Below are 15,238 nucleotides of genomic sequence, written 5' to 3'. Positions count from 1 at the left end.
GCAGCTAATGGAGTTGAAGTCACGAGTATTCCCTGATGCCAGTTTATCTGTGGGCTGCCGGCGGATCCCGTACTAGGTGTCCGATTAGTTACCATGAAGTTACCAACTGGGGGTTACCTGACTATGCTTCCAGATGGCTGGCTGGCTGCCAGCTGTCTGGCGTGAGGTATCCCAGTCCTCGTGGGGTTATTCTTTCTTCTGATGGTACTGCTGTCAGATCCAATCTTGTCACCAGCTCGGCTGGTATTTGTCGAAGCCGACTCCTGCTGCCTGATGCCCTCTGTGCTAGATCCACTACCGGAGCCCGACCTTCCCTCTCCCTGCTTGCTGGTGTGACAGAATGCTGCTTCAGAATGTCTATCTGCGCCCAGAGTTCCCTGTCTCTTTTTCTTGCTTCAGCTTCAGCTTTGCTTTGGTCTTCTCGCATATTTTCCATGACCGTCTGAAGGTTTTCCACGCCAGCGAGCAAGATTTGTGTTGGACTGGGTTGTGGGGTGAGGCCTGAGCTTGTTGTATTTTTGTCCGATCTGGTCTAAGCTGTGGCAGCAGAGGATTTGGGAGGTAAAGATGTTTTTGCCACAGGTGTGGTTCTTGAGGTGTGCCCAGGAGCCTGAGTTGATGCCGTCGATGCCGAATTCTGAATAGGGTTTGGTGGTAACGAGGGTTAGCTACTCCCTGATTGTATTTCTGACACTTGTTTATCCATTATGCGTCTGAATTATCAACGACTGACGACCACAATGCCCCACGGTGGGCGCCAAACTGTTTAGGTGATTTTTACCGAGTTAATTGTATAAGGACAATGTGGTCTTACTCGTTGTATGTTGGTTGATTATTTGCGTTAATACTAAAGGAAGAAATAAAGAATGTAAATAAGGTTAACACGTAAGGTTTTGGTGACGCGGAAAACCCAATGTGGGAACAACCGCGGGAGGGACGGTACCCTTCCAAGTATTGCACTAGCTTATTAATGAGAGAATGAGTACAATGGAGACAAAATGTAAATCTAGCTAGCATAATGTATTGCGTGTGATCTTGAATCTCTTTCTTGTTTGCTTCCTTGGCTATTTATAGGGCAAGAACCCTAGATGTATCCTACCACGTTTATGGAAAGGAATATTACTTCCATAACGACTCTTTCCATAACGAACCATCTCCCTCCATTCTCCCTGATCTCCCTGACTTCTCCCTGAAATCTCCTTAAGTGCTTTCCAAAACGCGGACGCTTCCTTTCAGCGGGCCTCTCCTCTTCCGCATGCCCCCTGGCCCATTCGTTCAGACAGACCTCCTTTCATACTTGGGCTTCCCCTTTTTCTTATTCCTCCTCCACGGCCCAGCTCCTCAATATTTATTAAGTGGGCCTACCCCATTAAATCAATATGCATATTTTGGCACAAACACTTTACCAATCTTACACTCTACCAACTCTTACTCAAATCTAAGAAAATCCCAATTTCACATCATTTAAAGTATTAAATGTTGCTCTTCTTTAAGCAAATATCAAGTTTAATTCCTCTTCTTGTCTAATATTAATCAAAATCTTACCCTCCATCTAATTAAAATTATTGGTCTATCTATCTTATAAATTTAATTTTCCATATTTTATTTCAAAAAAATTATAGTGGTAGTGGGCGCCGACAAGCTGATGGCGTAGGACATGGTGGCGTAGTGAGATGTGAGTGAAGAAGGAGAAGAGGCGAGAAAGAAAGGAATGTAATTTGGATTTTTTGTGTCATTCGACGGTTGCGATGACGGTAACTTGGTTTTTCTCGTGTTATTCAAATTGTTGTTAATGTTGATGGTGTTGGTATTATTATGTTCAACTTCATTGTAATGTAATGTAAATTTTAATGTAAAGTAAATTTTGTATAGAAATGAGCAGATTTTATTTAGCAGATTTGTGTGTTTGTTTTAGTTCCGGTAAATTTATTTAGTAATGTAAATTTTGCCCATGATTTGCTTTGGAGGTTGATTTTATTTAGCAGCTTTTATTTAGTAATATTAATTAGCAGATATAGCTTTTGTTTTTTTTTAATGCCAAAATTGGCGACTGAAAAAAGTCATTTGGAGACTACTTTCAGTCGCAAATTTGACGACTACCTTCACTTTCAGTCGCCAAATTGACCAGTTGGCGACTAATTGGTCAGTCGCCAATTTTGGCGACTGATTTCTGTCGCCTAAATTACTTTTGGCGACTAAGGGCGGCGACTGGACACTGGCGACCAGTTTCAGTCGCCAATTTTACTTTGGCGACTGAAAACAGACGCCTTATTTAGTTGCCCGAATCAAGTTTTCTTGTAGTGATTTTTTTTGAGAAAAGGAGAGATCCTTCTCCACAATGTCACCATATATCTTGGACAGTTTTAGTTGTCAGTTATGGCTGGTAATCAAAAATGGTGAAAACATCAAACCATTAGCTAGATAGTTTAGTCATTCTTTGAGAAATTTGGAATATGGTAAATCTGGAAGTCAATTAAAACCGTCTACTTAGAAAAACAAAAGAGTATGTATTGAAAAAAATAATAGTTATACATACCAACAACGGTTGGAATGTTTGTGCAAGACGACTTTATAGTTTTCATAAGATAAAGAATCGGTTCAAATATAGATTACCTTATTAGAAATTATTCTACTTATACAAATGAAATGGTTTATACAATAACTAAGCGATTGCAAATCCTAAGAAATTAAATTTTAAAATATGAAAATTTGTGCGGCATATATTGAAAAACTAGTCTATATAGTATAAAAGATGGATTTTTTCTTAACTTCCTATTGGTTCCTCATTTTGAGGAAAAAAATTTAATTATTCAAAGCTAATTAGATCGTGGGATTGAGGACTTGAGGTGATTTAATTTAATTGCTTTCCATTTCACATTTTAGATTAGATTACAATATTACATAAACTTCATATACATCCATATATTCATATGTTAAAAAACCTTATGATAAAAAAAAATTAATTACATTCAATCTTACAGTAAAAATAAAATATAAAAAAAATAGAAATTTGCACAAAAAATCTTATATTAAATCTTATATTAAACGACGACAAAATTAATAATAATAAATTACAATTCCAAAAAAATCGACCTCTTGAATACCTTGACAGATAAAATTAAAATGTACACAAGCAAATTCATATCATCATACATCCTTATACATAAAATTAGCATAGGCCCGGATTTTAATATATATCTTGATGGAAAAAAAAAAACTCAAAAGATTCAATTTTTTTACTCGAAATAAATGTGATATAACAAGTGTGATCATCTCTGATTTGATGATGAAATAAATTTATGTTAATAATCACATATATAATAAGAATTCGATACTTAATATAACATATAAGTGGTTAAATCAATTTTTACAACCAAATTAATAAACCGATTAATCTCTTAAATTAATAGGATAATTTTCTATTTTTCCAAAATCAAATCATCACATTCATAATACACGAAAAAATAAGGTTGAAAAAAAACAAGATTCAAATACTTGAATGAATAATTTTAATAAAATGCATGTGACAAATCTAAATATTAAAAACTACAGAAATGGGAAACGCAAATAATTTATTATTAATATTTTAACAATGAATTATCAATTGCAAATATAATTGCTCTAAAATGGAGTACAAAATCTCATGAGCAAATCCTACGAAAAAAATAAAAATCGAAAAAGATAGATTATAATTTTATCAAACATCCTAAAATAGATGGAATTCTTAAATTTTATAACATCATATAACATGTCGATGTTGTTCACGTAAAGATGGATTAATTTTTTCTGTATAGTAATTGAGAATGGGAAGAGTAAATATATAAGTGGTAATAAGGTAGTAAGGAAGAAAGTTATGCATATGAGAAGTTGAAAGACGAGCGAATGTGAATGAATGAGGGGAACACTATGGAGTATGGCCACACTACATTGTTGGGCTGATGAACCAAATTAAGTATTGGTCAAATCAAGATTTTAATACCCAGATTTTTTTTAATGTCGGCTTTTTTTACTTCCGAGTCACTCATTTCTATATATGTCCAATAGTTTTTTATATATATGAGTAAATATTATGAAAATGTATAATCGTGTAAAAGCTCTTTATTTCTATAAAAATGAGTGATGGTAGTTTTACAATTTTTGGATGAATATATTTTTGTATAAATTAAAGTTATAGGCTCACCCCATAAAACGAATACATATTTAATCTCGTGCAATTATTGCACGGGCTTAAAACTAGTAGATAGTAAAGTAAAAGTTGAAGCACTATGCGGAGTTTTCAATTTAGTACGCCGCGTGAAGTCCTAATGGCACGCAATACAATTTGAAAAGCACAAATTCTTATTTCAGACAGGCTGTTTTCCAGTCTAAAATAAGATTGATAAAATGTTGCCATTTTTTAAGAGAATGTAACCATTTAATCCACAAAATGTTATTACGAGAGATGTCACTTTTTAAGCTGAAAATAATTGTGAAAAATAATGGTAACATGTTATTAGAAAATAACAACATTTTATTGTAAAATGGGAACATATAACTCATCTTATTTCAGAGGAGAAACAGCCATCTAAAGCAAGACGCACTGTTTGAAAAGAAGATTGTTAAGAGGAAAAAGTTTGAAGACTTTTTAAGTTTTTTGACCATTTACTTTTTCTTATAGATTTTAATAAGGGTCAATTTAAATACGGTACGAATTTGCTATTTTATACGCAAACTTTTCTAAATTATACGGAGGTTCACTTTTTTTTCACCACTATCCTTTCCCTGATAAAAAATGAAAAAAGTCTCTTCTTCCCTCCTCCCAAAACCTAACCATGTTCTTGAAAATTTGACAATTATAGATCTTAATTCGCATGTCATTAGTAATTTTTACGTTTAATTAAAAATTTCGTTAATATACGTCGTTAATTGATTGTAACTCTTTTTATTATTAATTGTGATTGAAAGTTATTCTTTAAATTGGTACGGAGTACATAGTTTAATATTCAGCATGCTCTTTTTATTGTAGATTATGACCATTTTTAATACATCATTTTATACTATATATAGTACCTATTTTATTATTTTTTGTACCATTCTTACATCATATTGTAATCGGTCTCTTAATAATTTATTCAAAGACGGTCTCACATGAGATCTTGATGTATTGGTTGATATGAGGTTTGTAAATCATTTGAGTTGACCGAGACCTTAGAACTAGACCTGGAAAAAGTATACCGAACCCGAAAAATCGATCGAAAATATCTGAATCGACACCTGACCGTATACCCGAAAGGTATAACTGAACTTCACCCCGAAACCTGAACCGGCCTGAATTGATTCGAAATCGAACCGAATTTGTAATATCCGAAATAGACCCAAAATCGAATGAACCTGAACTGTTTCAAACTGAATTGTTTTAATCCGAACCGATATATACCTGAACCGATTTCAACTCGTACATTTGATGACAGAAACCCAACATTGAAACCCGAAATGACCCGAATGTACCTAGGCATCACATCTAGGGTGTCTTTTTGTACATGAGTGTCACCCATTTGACGTCAATGAATTAATATTATATCGTAGTTATACAAAAAAATATTATTTATACTCCCTCTATTTTTTTTTACCCTATTTCTTTTTACACACATATATTAGGAAAAATTATTAAAGAATGAAAAAGTAATAAAAGAATTGTGAGTGGGGTGAAAAGAATGATTAAAGAATGAAAAAGTAATAAAAGAGATGTAAGTGGGGTGAAAAGAATGATTACAGAATGAAAAAGGCGGTCTAAATAGGGAAAGAAGAGAAATGGAGTGAAAATAGATAATTTGCCAAAAAGGGGAAATGGGGTGAAAATAGGAAAATGGAGGGAGTACTTTTTAGAAAAAAAAAATTATTCGTATTATATCCAATGTTTTGAATAAAGACCTAATCCCTTGACCTCCAATCCGATTATGACCTGACTCGAATCTCATCTGTTCTGATATTAACCGGACTAGAACTTTATTTGCGCCGATATTGACCCAACTCGAACCTGAACCGATCCGAAATATCTACAACCGATTAAAAGTGAAAACTGAATCCAACCTGAGTTGAACCGAACTGAAATCTGGAAAAAAATAAACTGAAATAACCCGATCCGAAAGAAACCGAACCGAAACTGATCTGATTGACCTGTTTGCCACCTCTACTTAGAACCGGTTCAATAATAGCTCAACTTTATTATAAATTCAAAAATTTATAATGAACACTTAGAACCGGTTCAATAACAGTATTGTACAACTATATCAAATCTAACTGTACTTATGTGTATTTATTTTAAGCTTTTAAAAAAAAACTGATTATATTGTAACTTTCGAGTTAAAACTAAATAATCTAATTAATCTTATATAAATTGTTTATGAGTTATAATTTTTTGAGCCCAATACTTAACTAATGAAACTCAAAAACTTTACAATAAAGCTAACAAAATTTTTCATTTAAGTCCAGAAACTTTATTATAAATTCAAAAATTACTACACTATCAATTACTCCCTCCAATTCGCCATTTTCTTCCCTATTTCCTTATTTGGTTATTCAGGTTTTCTTCCCTATTTCCTTATTTGGACATAAATTATCTCTAAATGGACTGTTATACCCCCGTCCCAATCTCATCTTCTCAACCCACTGTCATTTACATAACTCACATCCATCAACAATTACACCTCACATCCGCCACCCACTGCCACCGCTACCCCGCCGCTACCCTTATTATGCCCCACCACCAACAGTATCACAACCACATATACCCCTCCTCCACCGAAAAACGGATCCCAATCTCAAATTTCCCACTCACTATCACCATCGATATGACGATATCCCTCCCCCTTCCCCTGACAATACTCCTACATAAGAGTATAACACCCACACCGTCAATTTTCGCCATTGATTCCACAGCCTACTCCCCCACCAACACACACAACCACTCTATTCTCCCCCAACACCCTTGAACGTCACCTCTGGGAAACAAACATCCAACAAAGAGGTGAGGAGATCGTATGCTTTTCATTGTCCTAGATGGCGAAGCCGTCATAGAAAGACGATGTCTTCTTTTGTCGTATTCTGGGGCGATGGGCTGGATTTGTGGCGTATGCGGTAGTATTTCAATCTAAACTTGTATGTTTTGTGATCTTGATTTCAATTGTGTTTGATTAGCCGCTTCAACTCGGTTTCGTCTTTTGCCACCGGAGCTTTATTCACACCGTCTGGTTGATGGTGGTTTGGGTTGAGTTCCTGTGCGGGTCGGGTGCTGGTTGTAGTTGGGAATGGGTTGTGGCGGGTTGATGGTTTTTGGTTATTCAGGTTTTGGGGGTGGGGTTATATGGGGGTAGTTAGGTAATTTTATTGGTTTTCTTAATTTACTCCCTCAAACACAAAGGGAAGAAAATAGGGGATTGGAGGGAGTATAATATAAGTGATGGCATAATCTATCTACTTATCCATCACTCAATATTTCATCAATGTGTGGCTATATATGAGATGGATTACCAGACATTACAATTTCATACACAAATTTTGGTTGACTAGTACTCTTACTCTAGTTACTCAGCTAAGTTCATTTGACTTTTATAAGTAAGTAAAAATAGACGGTAAGGAAAAAGGAAACATAAAGAAAAGAGTTTGACCAACTTAAAGTGTATTGTATCATACAATGGGAGTATGGAGTATGGACAATGGAAGCAGATACATGTATGAATAGATGGCTTTGTTTTTGACGTAAATGATCCGTAACGGCATGAGTTTTTTGAACAAATTAAAAGAAAACAAATAAAGGACTAAAAGTTCAGTTGAATACTAGTCACAGTTTTACCACACTAAAATTGCTCTATTTATATTGGTTTATATGTACCTAAAAGTAAACAAAGGTTGGTAGTTTTTTGGTGAGTGGAAAATGGACGATAAATATGCATATTATTAAGGAGTGTGGAATTTAGATTAGCAAGGCAAATAGAGAGAGCGAAAACAAAGGCCAAATTAAAGGGCAATGCCTTAGTTGAAGGTGACACCCTTTTGAACTAATCGATAGTTACTCCTTGACCTTGTACTACTCTCTTGAATTTTGATCCCCCCTTGCCTTTAATATTAATTCCAATTCTTCATCCTAATTAACCATAAAGTCTATTTTGAGTTAGGTGTCGACAATTAGTGTGCAACCCCTATACTATTTAGTAGTCAATTGCTCATTTACTAACTAAATCAATGAGCTAGGTTGGTTCTCTGAGTTGCAATCGTGATTAGCAATGAAATGTAGATCTTAAATCGAAAATATTTTAAACCATTAGTCATCGGACCAGTGATTGTAAAGTTCGAGGCCTTGTCAGTTAATGGAACTGAACTGATCTTAATGAAGCCGAATTAAACTGAACTGAAGTAAGAGATAATTTATAAAATCTGAGTTTCTATTAGTCGTTTAGTTGTAAGGCTTGAGCTACAAGTCGGCCAGTTGAAACTAAAAGGGTCAAATTTAGACACATTTCACAACCGTCACTTAATAAAGGAAAAATAAAGGATGGGATATACACGATTAAGGCTGAGCTCCACGCCTCCACATATCGTCAATTTTTATTATATAAAAATTGTGATATCTTATTCAAACTTATACGGAGTGTGGTTTACTTTACCTTTTGAACTTGACCATATGCTTGTTTTTATCAATTTTGTACATTTTTTTCCTTGTTACAAGAATACCAATTTCATTAACTATTAGCCTATAAGTTACACTCCCACTGTCGTAATTATTTGTTTTTTATCGTTTATATTATTTGTAAGAGATATTTTAAATAAAATAAACAAATGATTGAGGTTGACATAACATGACATTTACAAATGTTAAAATTGAAGGAAAAAAAGAAAAACAAAAAACGGAAGAAATTCAAGAGCTTGAAAACAAAGATCTCACAAATGGAGTATTAAAATAGATGGGTAGATATTACCGAGTACGAGTATATTTTATCACTGATTCATAATAGAACAAGAGTTTTATAAATATAACAACATTTGAAAAGGGATTGACTTTTATTTGACTTAATAAAAAAGTGAGATTATTGGAACTTAAACCCATGATTAGGGTTTAAACATGCCTATTGGATGAATATGATCACTATCTTAATTCTAACGCTCACAACGTTTTTAGTAAGTTAATACGAGTAAAACTTAAAAACAAAAAAAAAAAAATTAAAATTCACTCAGTATCTTCCTTCATACAGTATAATTTTACATGAGTCTTCAAACTCTACAAAATAATGGTATTGTTGTAAGTTAAAGTGTACAATAAACTCCTAATCTTCAACCTCAAAAGTCCAAACAAAATAAAAAAAGAATTAATAAATCTCTTTTTGTTTGGGCACGATCTTACAGTATTCCGTGGCACGCGTATTTAATTACAGGATGAGAGAAACGACGGTGTCACTTTCCAGTTAGTCGTTTAGTTCGTTGTTCCCTACGCTAGGAGCAGACGGTGGCTCGATTCCCCTAGGAAGCATAGTGAAGAACAATGACCCGGTTCCGTATTTTGTGGGAGCTCCATTTCTACTCGAAGTCGAATACTCGGTATCCCTCAACGATGACGATGTTCCATGGGCGCAAGGATGGCGGTTGGTCGTCAACTGTCTAGCTGAAGAAATATTGAACATGATCATCAAACTTAATAAAACCACTAGTGTGAGCCGCCGCTGAATTAGCCTATGCTTCTTGAAGCTTGACATCATGAAATAATCGATCAAAGTCGACAACTCGTACGTGAACGCTTTTGAACTTGAATGATGGTAATGATTCTGAATCTTGTTGTGAGAAAATGGGAGTTTTTGATGAAGAGGGGGTGGGTGTAGAGAGCGTTTGGTGAGGTTTTATATAGAGAATGTGGAGAAGAATTTAGTATACCATGGGGCATGGGGGGATTGGGGGGTATATATATTCGTGTTTGACAATGTCAACCCATGTTTAAAGTCATAAAGGTCCGGCAATAACTGTGCCAATAATCAAGGATTCAGGTGCTAATCCCACGCGCATGTAGTTACACGCCCCATTATCGTCACCACTCACCACTCACGACCAGTGGCGTAGCCAGGAACATTTACGTATGGGGTTAATTTTACGTAATTGTTGTTCGTTTCTTTTATTACAGGGCTGTAAAGACCTAAACTTTTTAAATTAGACAAATTTTGATGATAAAAATACGTTAATTGTCGAAAAAGTTATCTCAAGTCCTCACTAGCTTGTATGTGACTACGCCACTTCTCACGAGTGTCGTACATTTAGGTGAATATCGGAAAGCAAAAGCGGGTTAATTATTATGGCGAATGCTAGATTAATATAATTGTATAAAATGACTCTAAAATTGGAAAATTTTAACAAAAATGGGTGGAATTGGCATTGTCTAGTAAAATGATGGATGTTAGTTCTTACTAGTGATTTCGCGTAAATGACGAGGTGACTTGCATGGCAAAGAGACAAGAGTGAAAGGGTGTTTGGGAAGTTAGTTAAGGGTAGGTAGTTAGCTCTATTTAGGAATTAGGCACATGCTCTTATGTTCAAACTTTCGCATACTATCCTCCGCCGTATTGGCCGCTAATCAATACGGTATATATATTCTAGAAATCAAGGAAATTCATATAACTAAATAAATCTATACAAATTAATTATACTATATATTTTTTTAATTGCTAGCGTTATGCGTTATACCCGACCAATAGTTTTGATTGAAGTATAAATTTAAAGAACATCAAAATATGGTGATTTTCCGCAAAATAAGTATGCCCCCACTTATCTAACATACACAAATATAATATAAAGTATGTTATATTTTAGAAACTATTGAAAGGTAAATAAATCAAGCTAGATTTCCAAAAAATATAATCACTCATTTGAATAGTCAAAGTAACAATATTATGATGGAGTAGTGAAAGTAATAGAAGTAACAACGGAAGTAATGAAATTATCAATATTAATGCGGCAGTAGTGATAATAATGATTACGTAATAACAATAATCACGGCGGGAGTAGTGAAAATAACAGTAGTAATAACGAATGTAATAAGTAACAATACTAACAATTAAAAAAGTATATATGAACAATTAGCTAACCAATCGATTTAAGAGTAGTGAAAGTAACAGTAATAATAACGAATGTAATAAAAGTAATAACAATACTAACAAAAAAAGTATATATATGAACATTTAGTTAACCAAACGATTTAAGTAAAATTTTAATATTGGGAGTAGTGAATTTGTCTCATAATTTATTTTACTGTAATTTTAAGATATGTCATAGAAAAAATATATTAATTATAAATTTCAGATTTATGCAACTTTAGTGTTGTTTTATTTAATTGAAAATAAATTTTAATGATAAATAGAGGTAGTCCGGGCAGGGCCAGATACCAATACTAGTGTAATTAAATGGACGGTATTAAACTTTGGTCAATTTTTTTTAGTACCGTTTTCTAATATGTACTTTTAGGGTGCATATTAATAAGCTAATTTTAAAAAGGATTACAAGATAATTTAATTAATCATGGTAAACATGAATTTTTTTACTATCTTTATTTAATTACCTTATCAGCATGTGCCCTAAGGGCACACATTTAAAAAAACTCGTTTTAATAGTATGTATACAATGTACAAAATAACACAAAATTTATACTACCCTTCCATTGTTTAAACTCTGAGACGATGCACCTATTTAGGTAGAAGTGTAGAACATATCTGAAATGATGTTTTGTCAACATATGCATGCAAATTGTTAGGGTGCAAAGTGCAAACCCATGTCCCACATCGGTAGAATAAAGATGGAAGATTATCTTTATAAGTGTCCAGAAAATATAATAGTACGAGGCCTTTTGGGAAGGAGCCCAAGAGTAAATCCGTGAGGGCTTGGCCCAAAGCGGACAATATCGTACTATTATGGGTTGTGGACACAGATGCAGCAGAGGCCCAACATGAGATATTCACGCTTCCGCACAACAAGTGGTATCAGAGCCCAATGTTTGGACTTGGGTTAGACACAGAGATTCATCAGGCCAAGACTTGAAGGTGGACATACACTATAAGGCGTGGAACTCCTATAGCTCGAGGGAGAGCTAATATGTTCGCGAGAAGCGACATGGTCTCACGGCGTTGAGACGGCAGGCCGTCCAAGAGAAGATTGTCAGCGACCCGGCGAGGTGGGCTGAGGCTTAATGGAGGCAACAAAAGCGGTCCATGATAAGTCCAAAGGCGATCCGGTGTGACGCGTTGAGGCGGTGGATTCGGACCCAGTCCAGGGTATATTGGATGCAGAGGAGTTTGGTACGCAAGTGTAGCACAAGCCCTGTGACACATGGCGTGTCGTTTAAGGGGAGGTTATCAAGACTTGGTGATGCGAGTGTCTAGAAGTTGGGGTTGCAAGGTGTGGGGAGTTCTCCACGGAGGTCAAGGTCCGAGTCAAGATGATGGTCCTTGGTTTGAGGGGAGGATTGTTAGGGTGCAAATTCATGTTCCCACATCGGTAGAATAAAGATGGAAGATCATCTTTATAAGTGTCCAGAAAATATAATAGTACGAGGCCTTTTGGGAAGGAGCCCAAGAGTAAATCCGTGAGGGCTTGGCCCAAAGCGGACAATATCGTATTATTATGGACAGTGGACACAGATGCAGCAGAGGCCCAACACGAGATATTCACGCTTCCGCACAACACAAATTATATTAACCCTATTGTTTATTAAAAAATCATTACATTAATCTGCGTTAAAAATACAAAAGGATAAGTATAGTAATAAAATTGACGTCATGCTCTATTTATTCTAATTTTGCCTTTGATTGGCAACTTAATTATTATCAAGAATAATTAGTACTCTTTCCTGGTTATTTGTTGTCTTTTTTCATTTTGAGGTGTCTAAGTCATTTGTTGTCCTTTCTATTTTAAGAATGAATTTGATTAGTAATTTGATCATTCACACTTAATTCATTCCACTTGTCATTTAGTAATTGACCCCTCCCCTTTCTTTGCTCTTTGTGCCAAAACCAAAGAAGAATAAATGACCGGAACAGAAGGAGTATTATTATTATGAAGACTTATGTCTCTACCATGCGCAATTGTGTAAGTCCAGATTATATATGTCGAAATCTAGTTAATGTATTCTTTCAAGTTAACAATATACTCGAACTATCTAGTTCAGACCTAGCTTTCAAGCAGATGGATTTCGATCGTGTGCACCTAAGATCCATCCCTTTAGAAAGTGGCCCATTTCATCGCTTTCTTTTCGTTTCTTTTTTTATTTTGCATGTGGATTTATTTGGAGCATGTGTGAATCAGTCTATGTATTGTCTCATGAATTAATGGACAGTGCATGCTCTTGTATATATAACCATACAAAGTGTGTGCAATTATTTGTTATGCTTTACAGATTGCTCTTAAAACGAAGGCTCTAATTGAATCCCTACACAATATTTGATGCGCTTGGACGCATATTCTTGTTCTTCCCAAATTGATTAAGGGTCTGTTTGGATAGGAGGATTTGGAGGGAAAGAGAGGGAAGGGAAAGGAAGAGATGATAAATCCTTTGTTTGCTTAAGCAAAATGGAGGTGGAGGGATTTTGAGGGGAGGGAAAATGAAACCCTCCACTTCCCCCTCCAAGCCAATTTATTTCCTCTCCAATAAAGGCAAGATTTGGAGGGAAAATGACCTCCTCCATTCTCCCTCCCCTTTCTTTCCATCCCTTTCTCTTACCTCCTTCTCCCCCCCCCCCCCTTTCCCTTCACTTTTGCTATCCAAAAACACCCTAAATAGATGGTGCCTACTCAAACATTTGGCGTAAAATGATTCTTTACGCCTCAAACTTAAATCTTTCATTTTTAATGTAATCCCTTTCATTTGCTTAGTTGGTTTTCGGAAAAGTGGCAATTTGTCCCCTTAGGGTGTGTTTGGATAGCAAAAGTGGAGAGAAAAGGAGTGGAGGGAGAAGGAGGGAAGAGAAAGGGATGGAAGGGAAGGGGAGGGAGAATAGAGGAGGTCATTTTCCCTCCAAATCTTGCCTTTGTTGGAAAGGAAATAATTTGGCTTGGAGGGGAGAAGTGGAGGGATTCATTTTCTCTCCCCTCAAAATCCCCCCACCTCCATTTTGCTAACCAAATAAAGGATTTAACATCCCTTCCTTTCCTTCCCCTCTCTTTCCCTCCAAATCCTCCTATCCAAACAGACCCTTAACTTTGTTAACGGTGAAATTGGGCTCATTAACTTTCAATTGTAGTAATAATTTCCCTTAACTTTAACAAAAAGTAAAATTTTACCCCGATTTCTATTTTTCACTTAAATCTCAACAAAAATTAATCTACTTTAATGTGATCGAATCCCATCTCTGAATCTCTCATTATTTGACAAGTCTACTACTGGGAATGAAATAGCTGGCATTAGGTAGTCCGGGTCGTGTAATGAACGCGTAAAGGAAGAGAAGGGAGGACAAGGACTAGGGAAGGGAGACACGTTGGTGATCAGAGTCATTGATGACTAAATAATGAGCAAAAGAAAAGAGAAGGCAGCTGGATCAGAAAGATTAGATTAAGAATGTCGCACAGCCCACGTACGCTTTCGCATTGGAAATTGTAGGTTTTCCTTCCACAACTCCACCTGCTTTTCTTGCCTCCCACGTAATCTCCTCTCCTTCGGCCGGCAACATTCTATGGACAAAATAAACTCCTCCACCTTCCTCTTCTTTCATGTTCTTTTTATCCGTTTTCATGACTTTAACATGATAAAAACATGCATAATATGATCCAAAATACGGATTAATCGAGCCAAAACCGAGTTTTGACTGGAGACTGAGGCTGGTAGTCACCACTACCAACCTCGCGCCTCTTTAGGCTAGGGATATTCTTCGTCTTGATCATTCTTGCACCATCTTGATGAGTGATTGTAAACTTCAAATGTTATTAACAATAACTAAGAAGCAAACCATTAAATGACAATGAAATTAAACTTGGCATCATCAACCAAGTATGGTCTAACAATGTTGTATTAGCATATTCAATTTATACATGAAATCATTCTAATTATCCTATAATCTGATAATTACCAAACATTATTTCTTAATCCGCTAATTTAATATCATAGTTAAATCTGCTACTAAAATATGCTAACCGTATTCTGCTAACTTTATCTGCTATTATTAATCTGCTTCTGCCATTTGCCAAACAGGTCTAGATATTACTCTTTTGTTGAGTCTCCTTACAAATTGAATGAGAA

This window comes from Silene latifolia, chromosome 9 (genome assembly GCF_048544455.1).
Source record: "Silene latifolia isolate original U9 population chromosome 9, ASM4854445v1, whole genome shotgun sequence".
Taxonomy (NCBI): Eukaryota; Viridiplantae; Streptophyta; class Magnoliopsida; order Caryophyllales; family Caryophyllaceae; genus Silene; species Silene latifolia.
This window is presented reverse-complemented; position numbering follows the sequence as displayed.